The 13,379-nt window shown below is 37.6% G+C and overlaps 1 protein-coding gene across 3 annotated transcripts in view; it reads left to right on the forward strand.

Annotated features, from left to right (window-relative positions):
• Window positions 1-13,379, forward strand: part of EDIL3 (EGF like repeats and discoidin domains 3) — a 404,801-nt gene that overhangs the window by 188,125 nt on the left and 203,297 nt on the right. The gene's annotated exons all lie outside the window — the stretch shown is intronic.

Here is a 13,379-nt window from a genome sequence, read left to right on the forward strand (position 1 = left end):
TTCCCAGATATTATTCTGTTGATGAGGCTCAGAGATATAAAAGAAAAGAAAACTGTCTACCCGGCCCTGTCTATGAGCCAGTTCCCTCCTTCTTACACAATGACATTTTTAGTGTGAAAATCTTTGAAAGTTCAACAGATATGTTACCTGCATTTCTCTCTTTTATCTCCATTCTTATTTACCCTGGGAAGTTAAACGAAATAGGTCTGCCTGTGATGCTGTCTTCTTAGAAGTATGGCTCAACATAAATGCCAAGCAAGTGGTTAGGGTCCTTAATGGCTGAAGGGGGTGCAACAGGGAGGCCACTGTGGACAGTGTGCTATCAGGCCGGGCTGTCACTTAGGAGCCGAGTCTTTTTTCTTTTTTAATATATTTTTTCAATATTTTAATAAACATATAATCTATTACTAGCCCCAGGTGTACAGGTCTGTGAATCACCAGGTTTACACACTTCACAACACTCACCATAGCACGTGCCCTCCCCAGTGTCCATAACCCCACCCCCCTCTCCCTACCCCCCTACCCCCTTTCCATAACTTGGCTATTGTGGACATTGCTGCTATAAACATTCGGGTGCATGTGCCCCTTCGGATCACTATGTTTGTATCTTTAGGGTAAATACCCAGTAGTGCAATTGCTGGGTCATAGGGTAGCTCGGTTTTCAACTTTGTGAGGAATGGGAGCCAAGTCTTGAAGGCAGGAGAGGATTCTGATCAGGAGGAGAAGAACAGAGGAATGGCACATGCTAGGAAGAATGAGGAATGGATATATGAGCTCTAAATACTGGAGGGATGGTGAAGACCGTGGTGTTAGGGATGAGTAAGCTGAAGCTCGTATCAGCCAGAGCCAGATTTCCAACCACCAGCCAAAAACACAGAGTACCTCCTGGCTCTGAGATGATAGGAGCATAATGTACTTTTCTAGAGACTTGCTATAGCTGGGAATTTGTAAAATTTCCACAGAAGGCTGTTATAGTACAGTGGCATTTGTGCTCCTTACAACAGACGCCTAAACTGCTTGTAATTATCTCTAAGAGCTCCGATCACCCACAAGGAACTGAGAGCTACTCATTTTTCTCAGACGGGGCCAGAATCAAGGCTGACTCTCCCTTATTGTGGTGTCCTTGCTTGGCTTTCACACACAAATAACTCAGGACATCCCCAAGGAGATAGGCATGGGAGCCCAAAATCTTGGCTGCCTTGACATTCACTTAATCCTATGAAGATAATATTTCTAACCTTACGTATTTACAAATCTTTGTAATATGGTGTCAGAGTAGTGCCCAGAGGAAGACAGTCTGGCCACCCAGCTAAGCACCTTAATTTGGAGCCACTTGCATCCAGTACTATATGTACCTTTACAGAGGAGTCCCCCTTCTAAATGAGAGCAGAATTTTCATAGTGGGATGCTGTCCAAAGTTCTGAAGCAGGAATTTTTCCCAAGGTCCCATTATCCTAACTTTTTCTTGCCTATGCGGCAGGGCTCTAGGAGGGAGAGAGTAAGGGTATACACAGGTTCATACCGTTAGAAATCTTTAGGACAGTATTTAGACAGCATGTGTAGACACTAGTATCACTTAAATATTTCCTATTGACTAGCTCTGTACAATCCCAACTACTGCTGTTGTCAGTGTGACGTTAGGGCTAGTCCTTAAACCACAGGTCGAGAAACTCCAAATCTAAGTTCCAACTAATAATATCTGTACAATACCACAATATTATTTTCACAACTCTCAGCCTTGTTTTCTTTATATTGTGAAGAAACATTTAGTTTCTATTATCTTTAATAGTTTAGAAATCCCACTGAAGACATTTAGTTACCATTTGATTATTCTAGTATAAGGGCGTTTGCTCTAGCCAAGGTCCTGGGGAGGTGTCTGTCCGCCTCTTACTCCCACACGAGGTTAGCTATGAATGCTTTCAAGAGAACCGTCAGGTTTGAAGAAATAGAACAAACATTCTTGGCCACCCTCTCCATGGTGGAACATCCAAGTCTTTTCTCTCATACTTTACACCATATTCAAATAAGCTCATTAATTCACGTAATTTTGTTGAATTTCAAGGCTTATTTTGAAGCACAAAATAATTCTCTCCCTTATTGCACCTGGTTCCCCACAAGGCTTTAAATCCATGTTAGGAATTGCCCTGGGAAGCCTGAGGCTGAGAGATTCAATGCAGAACAGGGATTTTGTGTTCTCAGCAAGCTAGTCCCTATTCTCTGAAGTGGATCATTATCAGAAACAGAGAATGGAGGGAAAAGGACTGGGTTTAAAATCAGAGACCTGGATTTAGACCTGACCTTTACAGTTATTGGTTAAATGACCTTGATCCAGTTGTTTGACCTTTCTGCGATTGAAGACATACAAATTGAGGAATTGAACTAGAGATGGATGGTCTTTGGTTCATACGAGCTAGGAGAGTATTATAGCTAAATGGGTAGCTTGCGCACTGTACAAAGGTTATCAAGCCATTCTCTTTATGGATGAAATTGAAAAGAATTATATATTGGGAAAACAGATTTAGAAGTTCTGGGAGCCCCGAAAGCTTTTTTAGGTAGGAGAAACAAAAAAGCAGCTCGCTCGCTCTCTTTTTTAAACAGCTCTTTAATCCCTTGTAAGAACTGCTAGGTATTTGGGTTAATTTTTTCACAGTGGTAATATTCTCATGGCCCAAATGTGCTCGAGAACCTTGCTGCTCAAAGTGAGAGGTCATACATCAACCTTGGCTGGAAGCTTGTTAGAAATGTATTTTATCAGGACTACCTCACATCAGCTAAATCAGAACTAGCTTTTGTTTTTGTTTTTTTTTTTTTTTAAATGATCCCCAGTAGACTCCCACACACATATTGAAGTTTGAGAAGTACTGCACAAGGCTTTCAGTAGCTGAAAGTAATCAGCTTGTAGTTACATAACTATGTTATAGGCAAAATATTTATCGCTTTTGCAAATCAAAACTATATTGAAAATCAATGAAACTGAGAAATGTACCAATATAATATGAACATTTCATTTGGAAAAAGGAGTGAGAAAAATTCTTCAGGCATCCATATATTGGGGGGATATTAATTTAGTTCTGTGTGGCAGAATGTGAATTAAGTATCTTTGGGAATATAGCTAACTAGTTAAAGAATTTTTAAGTTTCATGATATAGGAGTGATAAATACATAATTAATAGATTTACTTTAACAACTATTTTGTCAATATGTTACAGATTAGGAAAAAAAATGTTTCCAGTGCCAGCATTTATATTATCTACACATGATCTTTTTTTAATTAATAGATTTTCGTTTTTAGAATACTTCTAGGTTTACAGAGAAATTAAGCAGGGGGTTTCTGTTTATCCCTCCACCTCCCTGCCTAGTTTATTCTATTATTAACATTCCATTAATATGGTATATTTGTTACAATTGATAAAATGATATTGATACATCATTTTTATCTAACGTCCATAGTTTATATTAGGGCCCACTTTTTGTATTGTATAGCTCTATGGATTTTAAAAATACATAATATCATGTATCTACCATAGCCTCATAAATAGTTTCACTGACCTAAAAATCTGTGCTCTGCCTAGTCATCCCTTCTTCCCTAGCCAAATCCCTGGCAACCACTGATTTTTTTTTTTTTTTAATTATCTCTGCAGTTTTCCTTTCCCAAAATGTCATGTAGTTAGAATCCTAGAGTGTATGTGGCTAGAATAATATAGTACGTACCCCTTTCAGACTAACTTCTTTCACTTCGCAATATATATTTAAGGTTCCTCCATGTCATTTTGTATCTTGATAGCTTAAAAAAAACTGAATGATATTCCAATTTATGGATGTATCAAGTTTGCTTATTCATTCACCTATTGAAGAATACCTTGGTTGTTTCCAGTTTTTTGGCAGTTATGAGTAATACTGCTATAAACGTTCATGTGCAGGTTTTTCTCTTGTCCTGCGTGACATAGTTTTCAACTCACTTGAGTAGATAACCTAGAAGTGCAATTGCTGGATCATTTGGTAAAAGGATGCTTGAGAGTAAGAAGCTTCAAACTGCCTTCCACAGTGGTTCTACCATTTTGCATACTTACCAGCAATGGATGAGTTCCAGTTGTTCCATATCCTCACCAGCATTTGTTTTTACTGTCAGGGTTTTGAATTTTAGCCATTACATGTGCATTTTTGATCATGAAATTAGCAGAGGTTATAATTTTATAAAACTAATAATGATTCATATTAATTTTTATATGGAATTACCAAATTATACATGTTCTTAAAATACCACACAATAATGTGAAACACACACATAGACATATATATGTGTGTGTGCACATATATATATATATGCGCATGTGTATATGTGTGTGTATGTAAATTATAGGATGAATTGAGCACCAAAATTGTTTAAAGGTTAGACTTTTGGAAGATATTTTTATATATGCAATTTTATTCTGGGAGTGCATTTTGGGCTGGCTGGAAGTAATCATATTTTATTTGTTGCCTAGGAACAAATCTAATGCCTCAGGAAAGTATAGTATCTTCGTTCCCAGAACTCCTTGTCCACATTACCACTCAGAGCATTCTGACCATTCTTCCCTATGCATGCGCAGCTCCCAACCTTCAATTCCTGTTAAGCACAAATTTTCTTCATTCTTATTTTTCAAGGAAGGAGAGCTGATCTAAACAGGTTATTTGTCAGGATCAGATGAGAGGTTTGAGAACATACTTTACATATTTTAAGGGGTTAACTCTCCTTACTAATATTTTTAAACATAATGGGGATTCCTGTTGGTCTTTATTTTTTCCCTTCCTTTGAAAATATTTTAATTATAGTTTTTTTTTTTTAAAGAAAAAAGTGAGTGGTGGGCAAGGGGAAGCTCAATTGCAACTCTATGCTTTTCTATAAGAATTCCTCTCTTAACATCTTTAATTCTTATAAGTTATTATTATTTTTAAAAATTACTCTTTCTAGTTTTAGCTGCATGTCCTCTTTATTTTAGCTTTCCATGGGAAGATCAGTTTCCCCTAATAAAGTATTTATTTGAAAACTGTTTGGAACCTTTACCTGAAGTTACTACTGACACCTGCAAACTATGTAGCTACACTAGCTAAATACAGAACTCTAATCAGATTTCCAGAATAAACTTATCTCCCAACCCCAAAAGATTTTCTGACTGTGGGTTGAAATTTCAAATTGTCCTACTCACCAATGACTTTACAGGTCAGTGTTAGCCACCTTAATTCTAGAAGCCAGAGGTTCTCAAACTTAGTGTGCATCGGGGAGTACAGATAAATATTCAGATTTCTTTTGCTCATCTATAGGTATTCCAATTTAATCCATATAATTGTGGACCCAGATCTGACTCTTATTAAGTATGCTAGTGAAACTAATGCAGATGATTCTAGAACACTGATTCTCAACCGTGGCTGCACATTACAATCACTTGGGGACCTATGAAAAATACTGATGCCTAGCTCTCACCCCAGAGACTGTGATTTAATTGGTCTGGGGTATGGGCTAGGTATTAGGAGTTTTAAATCTCCCCAGATGATTCTAATGTGCAACCAAGGCTGGGAATCAGTGTTCTAGAACCATACCATGAGGAATTACTATGCCTTAAAAATCTAAGCAGAGAAATACTTAAACCGAGTTTGGGATACACAACCATAATCCCACATTAAATGTACAATCATGCAACCTTATTGAATTTTGTTTTTTTTTTTTTTTTTGGTTTGTTTGTTTATTTATTTGACAGACAGAGATCACAAGTAGGCAGAGAGACAGGCAGAGAAAGAGGGGGAAGCAGGCTCCCCGCCAAGCAGAGAGCCGATGCGGGGCTTGATCCCAGTACCCTGGGATCATGACCTGAGCTGAAGACAGAGGCTTTAACCCACTGAGCCACCCAGTTACCCCTGAATTTTGTTATTTTCAACCATTTACAGCAAGAACTTATTGAAAGAATTAGGCCAGAGAAAGGTATTAGGTCACTGTTCTTAAAATATGTTATCCCTTAATCTTTCAGATTTCTAAGGCATTTTAATTTTGGTGTTTTCACCCTTTTCAGGAGCCTTACAAAGAGCACTGTCCTGGGAGATATATATATACAATGGACATTTACACTATTCAAATATGGACACAGTTTGTGATTTTTGCTATAAGATACACACATATTCAAACTCAAAATATTTAAAAATTGCTACTTTTAATAACACTTAAACGTTCTTTTTTTTTTCTGTTACTTATTAAAAGAAATTTGATTGTCAGGAAAACAAACTTTGGACAAAAACACATTAAACAAATTTTGCCAGAAGGTTATACTCATGAAAGTGGTGTATTTATACTAATAGACCTGACCTCCAAGAACTGATTGACTCATGATTATATAAAAGGATCTCCAGGAATAGAGGTAGTTCCACAAATACAATTAAAAAAAAAATAAATTTTTTTGCATGTAATCCGAATTTCCCAAGCTTCCCAGCTTATGCTCTTAACATTGATTTCCAAATTTCTGTTCTCTGAACTACCATTGTCCACCCCAGTGGCGTGTGTAAAGCCTCGTTCTCTCCTGAAAACTTAACCCAATCCTGTGACTAAGTAATTTATTTATTTACACATTTGACACGGTTTTTTGTTTTTTTTTTTTTTTTTTTTTTGGAGCTTACTTACTATTTTGCCAGGGTGCCAACATGTGCTTAGGAAAGAATACAAGCTCCCTGACTCTGCAGCTGGTCCCATCTTGAAAATACTGCTAAGCAGTAGGCAGCTCTGTCTTCTGCTGGTGGCCATCCAGGCAACTGATGTGTTCCCTGGGGCTTTATCCACACAGCTGCCCAGCCTAACTGCTCTTCCATTTAGGGCTCAAACTGACACCTCAGGGGCCACACCTCTCTTACTCTCGTCTCAATCATTTTTCCCAGGGAGACTTTTTGCAGACTCATTTCATTTTAATCAGTTATAAAAGCAAAAGCATCTGTGCACATTGGCTCCATAAGGCTCTGAAGTCTACTCAGGCAACAGATATATGTTAACTCCTTGTTCTGTGCCAAGTATGTTCTGGACACTGGGATACAGCACCGATCCAAAATAACCAAGTCCCTGGTATCATAGGACTTCTATCGTAATGGGGAAATGGGTAATAAAAACTATGATGCATGCATTTACCATATGGCCCAGCAATCATCCTCTCGGGCATTTATCCCAGAGAAATTAAAACTTAAGTTCACACCAGAATCTATATGTGCACGTTCTTAGCCGCTTTGTTGGTAATAGCCAAAAATAGAATCAGCCCAGATGCCCAGATGAATGGTTAAGTAAACAGTTGTATATACATACCATGGCATACTTACCACTCATTAATGAAAAGAAAGGAACTGTTGATACAACCAATAACTTAGATAAGTTTTCAGGAAATTCAGCTGGGTGAAAAAAAAAATGCCAATCCCAATAGAATACATACAAGATGATTCTAATTATGTTAACTTTTTGAAGTGACAAGATTTTAGAAATAGAGGACACATTAGTAGTTTTCAAGTGTTAGAGGAGAAGAGAGGTAGCTGAATGTAGTTAAAAGAGGATATGAGATACCTTTGTGGTGTTGGAACTATTTCGTATATTGACTGGGATGATAGATGAGCAAACCTACATATGTGATAAAATTGTATAGACTGGGCGCCTGGGTGGCTCAGTGGATTAAGCCGCTGCCTTCGGCTCAGGTCATGATCTCAGGGTCCTGGGATCGAGTCCCGCATCGGGCTCTCTGCTCAGCAGGGAGCTTGCTTCCCTCTCTCTCTCTCTCTGGCTGCCTCTCTGTCTACTTGTGATTTCTCTCTGTCAAAATAAATAAATCTTAAAAAAAAAAAAAAAAAAAAAAAATTGTATAGACTTACTTACATTTATACAAATGCATAGAAGTAAAACTGGAGAAATCTGAGTAAGATTGATGTAGTAATGTCAGTATTTTAGTTGTGCTTTTATATTATAGTTTTGCAAAGTGTTAACCATGGAGAGGAGCTAGGCAAAGTGTACATGGGATTTCTTTGTATTTATTTTTACAAATGCATTTGAATCTACAATTATCTCAACAAAAAATCTCAATTAAAAAAGATAATATAATGCTATACTATGCCAAGTATTGACGTATATTATAAGAGTAAAGACAAAGGGCACAGGTGTTTGTGTGCTCTTGCAGGCATGGCCAAGAAAGTTTTCTCCCAGCAATTGACATTTGAGCATAGATGGTAAATGAAGTTAGGGGGCTAGGCAAACCAAGAGAGGAAATAGCAAATGCTAGAGTCGTAAGAGGGCTGTGTGGTTGGGAGTATGGTGAATATTGAGGAGAGCGGTGGAAAAGATCATGGAAGGCCTTATAAGCCATAGGGAGAACTTTTTATCTGATTGTAATGTGGAAGGACACCTTTGAAGGGTAAAGAGCAGGAGGGAGTACACAAACTGACTTCTGTTTAGAGAGTGCCTCCGACTGTGTTGGAGGCAGGAGTGGAACATCTGAGACCAGCTGGTTTAGGAGACGACGACTAGGACCAAGGTGGTCCTGGGGACTTGGGAAGAGCTGAACAGTATTCAGATTCAGAAAATAGTTTGGAGTGGATTCCACTGGGATCATAAATATTTGTTTTTTGCTAATGAATTGTTCAGATACATGATAACCTTTCTTACCTTTGCCATAGACTAGGGCAGTATAATACATTGTAATAATTTTGAGCTCCTAGGTGGCTCAGTTGGTTGAGCATCTGACTCTTGGTTTTCACTCAGGTCATGATCTCATGGGTCTTGAGAATGAACCCCACATGGGGCTCCGCATTCAGTGGGGAGTCTGTTGGAGATTATCTGTCTCCATCTCCCTCTGCCCCTCCCGCCTCAAATAAACAAATCTTCAAAAAAATTATAAGATGTTACAATTTTTAGTATGCCTTGTTATTCACATTTGTTTCTAGTTTTTAACAGCATCATTAGCGTAGACTCTAAACTTTTAAAGATTTAAAAGATGTGTAATACAAACACAAATACATATATAATCAATGCCTTTAATGTATATGATATTACTTAAGGTATTAAATTTTCAAATTTTGATATTTTTAAAGGACCCATAAGATTGGTTGTCTTTAGATATATTATATATTGCTTTATCTTTCATATTAGCTAATTCATAACAGTAAAATACAGTATATTTGGTATATTTTAAAGAAAAGGGAATAGAAGTGATATGTAAATCATCACTAATATAATTATATACTAATGTACAATAATGGTTTTGAAAAAGAGGACATCATTGGGAAATCCGGAAATAACAATTGCATTGAGTGGATATTTACTAACATCAGCCTTTAAAATGTGTCTTGATTGATTTTGCTCTCATAATTCCTAAATGATTTTGCAATCATGCCATAGCCTATAAGTTTAGAAAAAGTAAGGCAATATATGTTTTGGAAATAAATTACCCTTAGATATTCGGGAAGTTTTAATCATTTTATAAGCATGGACAGGACTGGAAGAGATTATGCTGAGTGAAATAAGTCAAGCAGAGAGAGTCAATTATCATAGGGTTTCACTTATTTGTGGTGCACAACAAATAGCATGGAGGACAAGGGGAGTTAGAGAGGAGAAGGGAGTTGGGGGAAATTGGAAGGGGAGGTGAACCATGAGATACTATGGACTCTGAAAAACAATCTGAGGGTTTTGAAGGGGCGGGGGGGGTGGGAGGCTGGGGGAGCCAGGTGGTGGTTATTAGAGAGGGCATGGATTGCATGGAGCACTGGGTGTGGTGCAAAAACAATGAATACTATTATGCTGAAAATTAATTAATTAACTAATTTTTTAAAAAAAGATACATCTTAAAGTGGAACAATTCTAAATGTGAATTCTTCCCCTCTGCCATATGAAAAAAAGTTCATTTAGTGATAAGTAAAGGAATTGTTTCTTGATCTTTCTAAATAAAATGAGTATAGCTTATTTAAATAAAGAAGACATGAAGCAGGTTGAGAACTTCACTGTAGAAGAGGCCCAAACTGTATGCCATTAACAAGTCATATCAACTTGAACTAATGATTATGCTAAGCCTTGTTTTCCTTATGTGTGAAACAGAAATAACTGGTCAATTTGCCTACTTTTAAGTCCATATTGATGATATCCAGGCAATTTAATATATGCAGTATTACATACAATTAAAAATTCTATACATTCATAAACATGATTGATTTTCAAGATACCTTTTCTTTAATTATGGTAAAAGAAATTGAGACTGAAAGCTAAAATAAATACTGATTTTATCTGAGCTAATTTTGCCCCTGAGAGGATGGGAACACTAGATGTCTCAGTTTAGAATCGAAGTCTTGTAATCAAGACTGTATGTCTTCTTAAAAGTGGGGTTGAGATGGAGGAACAAAGAAGGGGAGACTGGAAAAAGAGAAGAGAGAATGAAAACATGTTAATACTGTTGCTCCAGATGTCTCCTTTCCAATGAAATGCTGTAGAACAGTTACCTATACCCCGTGTCTCCTGTATTCTCTGTAATTACTTAAAAAACATAATTCTGATTCTGATTCTGATTCTTATACTTTCACTGTGTCACTAATGCACCATTATCCGTAATGACATACTCAAATAACTGTGCTATCTCTACATTGTCTTTAGGCCATTTTCAAAACAATAGCCAAGGTGATCATTTTAAAACACAATTCATATTAGGGCAAATCTGTACAACCCCACCCTCACCCCACCCACCTGTGGTTTCCTAGTTCCCTTGGAGTAGAATCCAAAATTGTAGAGCAACCAAGAGACTGGCCATCTCTGACCTTCTCTCCAACCATGCATGTTCCATCACGCTGATTCCACTTTAGTCACACCATTTTCCTTGCCATCTGCAAACCTAGTAAACATGCTTCCAGTGTGGGGCCTTTGCTTTTGTGTTCACCAAGCCTCTCTTTCCTAGATAGCAATGAGGCTTGCTCCCTTTCTTACTAGATATTTGCACAAGTGATAATTCTCAGAGTGCTCTTCTCCACCTGACTTGAATAAAATGCCATTCTGTAAAACCTTCCTCTACCATCTCTGTAATCTCTGCTTCTCTTATTCTCCTTTATTTTTTAAATTTTTCTTTTTTTTTTTTTTAGCACTCCTCACCACCTGACATGTTATGTATTTATTTTTTAGTGTTTTTCCTGCCTCTAAAAAGTAAGCTTCCTAAGATTAAGGACTTATTTGTTTACTTTTTCCTCTTTTTCAATGCCTAGAAAGTTCATAGTAGATGCTTAATAAATATTGCTAAATAAATAAGTGAGTAACTGAAACTTTAATCTGTTAACCAATCTGCCATCAATGTATCATCTGCTAATAACATGTCTTCCATGATGCTGGGCTCTGTGGAAGACAAAAAACCAAGAAGCTGTACAAAACAGTGTATGACTTCAATAGCTGATGAAATTAATATGGAGAAAAACACTGCTTCATTTGACAAAAGTCCTGTGGCCAAACAATTTTGGGAACACCGTACATTTTTTCCTCCTTTTGGAGAATGCCAGTGTTCATTAACTTATTGAAAGCTCTGGCAAGCTGGCAGTATATAAAGAGTGATAGAAACACAATCATTAGATGATTTTAAGAACTTGTTTAGTATTGTTTGACTCAATTACCTGGAAAAGATGGGAATGGGAGAGTGGGAATAGCATTGAAAGCTCAGATGAAGAGTCATCTTTAGACAAAGAAGAGAGGATAGATGAAAACTAAGTAAGGTAGAGCCATGGGACGGTACAGGAATTACCGTCAACTGAATGGTGAATGTGGATGTGGCAAGTGGTGTGAGGTTGAACATCAATTCAAGGATCCTTTCCATCTTCTCATAGACTCATTTTCATGCCTATACACACAAGGAATAAAGTCCACCCACGCATACTTGTCTATGAGCTTTGACTCAGCACTCGAAATTCTCCCCAGAAATAGTGATTATGTTAGTGTTGCCCTGCTGTGGTGACTTCCTTTGTCTGAGATATGAAGGAATGGTGAGAAATGCTTTCCTTCAAGAATATCTAGAGAGCCATTTGCCACTTTCGTTTCTAGACTCTGTGCCATAGGGTTTGTGCTTTGCAGTCAGCACACTGTTTTTCTTCGAGTCACTTTTCTCCATATATGCTCTTACCATCTCAGCCCATTGTCTGCTGCTGTTCCCCACTTGTGTATGCTTTCATGGTACATCTCTTTAGGTTGAGCTGAGGTCCTCTGTGGGCTACATTCTCACAGCCAAGGCAGTGAATCCTTCAAGAGTAATATTGTAGGACCGGTGCCAGTGGTACTTAGAGAAGACTGCAGCACAAGAGTTACCCTTCTGGGAGAAATGTGTCCTGAGAAACTGTAGTCACACATACGAGGTAGGCACAGGAAAAGATGGTTATGTCACAGATCAGCTGTCTCATCTGAATATGCCCTTCCCAGATGAGTGCCAGTTGTGTTGTTGCTGTCTTTAGAAAACTGTACGTCATCTGGTAGATGAAAGGTACATGAGAATAATTAACTGCAAGGATCTTACATTGGCTTTGCCATATACATATTAGATTATAAGGTCCTTAAAGGCAAAAGTCTAGCTGTATGTCTTCGTTGCTAGCCTTTGCATAGTAAGAGACACAGGGCCACCAACTCCATAAGCTGAACATTATCACTTGTCGAACCTAGCCCTGACCTAACTTCCTTCCCTACTGTAGTCCCATATTCCCTTTTATATACCAGATGCTTTGCCCAACTTAGCCACTTGCTCTTCCTCCTACCTCTTTCTTGATTGCCCATTTTGCTGCCTTTGCTGATGTGCTTTCCTTGCTAGGGAGCCCTTTTCCTTATGGTTCATCTGAAATACCAGGAAAAGATCCTCTAGGAACATTTCCACAATTTCCACTCCTTCAAGCAAGAAAGCCCCCACTAATTTGACCTTGATTGACACATATTTTTCCATTCTGTCTATCTTACTTTGTATTTATTTGTGTATTTCTCATTACTCCAAGTAGCTTAAAGTCAATTTCCACCTGAGTCATTCTTGATTCCTGATTATAACCCTGAACTGTGCCTTGCATATAGCATGTACTCAAAATATAATTGATAAATGAATGACTAGTAGGAGCTCAGCTTGTGGTTTGACCACCCAAATAGAAACCTAGAGAAAACCATGGTGAATTGCCATGGAAATAATTGCAATTGTCTTGTCTCTTATACTAGACCTGTTAGGGTTACTTGTCCTTATTTGGTAGAGTTATGTGCTTATTTTACATACCAATTTATCCCTTATATCTTGCAAGGTGCTTGTCACCTAGTAGGCTTACAGTAAATATTTGTTGAATGAATGACAATATACCTATTATCGGTGTATTATTGGTACAATTTATTTAAATTCAGGGAAGTACAC

This window comes from Mustela putorius, unplaced genomic scaffold (assembly GCF_011764305.1).
Source record: "Mustela putorius furo isolate JIRA1106 unplaced genomic scaffold, ASM1176430v1.1 tig00537350_pilon_pilon_pilon, whole genome shotgun sequence".
NCBI lineage: Eukaryota > Metazoa > Chordata > Mammalia > Carnivora > Mustelidae > Mustela > Mustela putorius.